This window comes from Myotis brandtii, unplaced genomic scaffold, assembly GCF_000412655.1.
Source record: "Myotis brandtii unplaced genomic scaffold, ASM41265v1 scaffold1251, whole genome shotgun sequence".
NCBI classification, from domain to species: domain Eukaryota; kingdom Metazoa; phylum Chordata; class Mammalia; order Chiroptera; family Vespertilionidae; genus Myotis; species Myotis brandtii.
In genome coordinates this window covers 32,748-34,395 of record NW_005354392.1, presented here as the reverse complement: position 1 = coordinate 34,395, position 1,648 = coordinate 32,748, and the positions used below count along the sequence as shown (strand labels likewise).

Below are 1,648 nucleotides of genomic sequence, written 5' to 3'. Positions count from 1 at the left end.
TGGGAGAACTTCTGTGCTGAAGACACCCTTCTGGGGCAAGACTTGCTTCAGTGGGGCTTTGGTGCTCACTGAGTCTGCCCCTTGAGTGTGTTCCTTATGGATCTGAAGAGTTGTAATCTGGATGGTCCCACTCTGACCACTGTATACACTGGCTCTTGGAACTAAGGAGGTGCTAATTTAGCCTCTGCCTGAGGCTACCCAGCAGGAGCTACGAAGAGATCTGCAGATTCCCCTTCCTTGTTTGGGTTTTGGAGGTGCCCAGATGAGGCCCAGCTGTGAAACAATGCAAGCTGCTGTGGGTCCTTGGGCCTTCCCTTGTATGTTCTGGGTCTGTCTGGCCCAGCTGCAGTTTGTTAGGTAATTTTCAGATTGCAAAGGGCCAGGCCATTCATATGCAAAAGCCTTTGCTGAAGCTTGGGTGGGGCGGGGTCTCAGGGGATCAACAGGGTGGAGCAAGCAGCTATGGCTGCTCCTCAGCCCTGCCCTAAGGGGCCCCGAATCTCAGTGTCCCGGTAATTGCTGCAAGCACCTCTGAGAGAAAGCTGCCCTCGAGTTCTGAGTTCTGCCCGCTGCCAGAGAGTCCAGTCTCTCCCCGTATGAGTCTGGCTCCCCAGAGACTTCCCACAACTGGAGTTCAGAGCAGTCGGGGGCTTGTGACTCCCTCCCGAGTCAAAAAGACAGCCATGGCCCGGTGCTCTGCTGGCAGCTGCAAGGGGAAGCCGGGAAGAGATAAGTTCCTGGGGCAAAGGTTGCTCTGCAGCACAATTTGGGCTTAGGAGGAGCTGCCATTGTCACGATCTATAGGATGGGTTTCCCTGAAGCTGCCAGAACTCATCAAATTGAAGCTGCTCCAACCAGTTGAAGGGTTTAAAGCAAATCTTGTCTTTAAGGAGATTGAGAAGAAGCTTGAAGAGGAAGGGGAACAGTTTGTGAAGAAAATCGGTGGAATTTTTGCCTTCAAGGTGAAGGATGGCCCTGAGGGTAAAGAAGCCACCTGAGTGGTGGATGTGAAGAATGGCAAGGAATCAGTGCTTCCCAACTCAGATAAGAAGGCTGACTGCACGATCACAATGGCTGACTAGGACTTGATGGCTTTAATGACGGGTAAAATGAATCCTCAGTCGGCTTTCTTTCAAGGCAAATTGGAAATTGCTGGCAATATGGGTCTGGCTATGAAGTTACAGAATCTTCAGCTCCAGCCGGGCAAAGCTAAGCTGTGAAAAACTTCCTGTGCCTACCTTTGAACATCAAAATGAGACTTAAAGATATATATCCATGTATTTCACTGTCAGAACTTAGAATGAAACCAAGCATTGGCAAATAGCATGAGATTTGTTTTTATGTGGGTGTGACCAATCCTGTTTTTCCTGAGCTCTGGGTAAATAGAGCCTGATGGTGTACTATGCTTTGCTGGAATTGCATACAACTGTGCATTACAAATTTAATATGGTAATTATGGTTTGGGGTAAAATTGAATTCCAGAATAAAATTAGGAACAACAGAATCTAAAAACTATGTAAACTAAAACTCTCATTTTGCTTATGAAGTGTATTTGAGGATTATTCTGCTGAAGATTCAATTTAAGTTTTCCTTGGGAGAACTAGGGAAGAAACCAAATACCAGAAGCTGGGCAGAAATTAGTGTTGTG

General features: G+C 47.4%; 1 pseudogene; it reads left to right on the top strand.

The window, feature by feature from the left end:
- The first annotated feature begins 708 nt into the window (after positions 1-708).
- On the top strand, positions 709-1,359 carry LOC102243690 (annotated as a pseudogene).
- Positions 1,360-1,648: the final 289 nt, after the last annotated feature.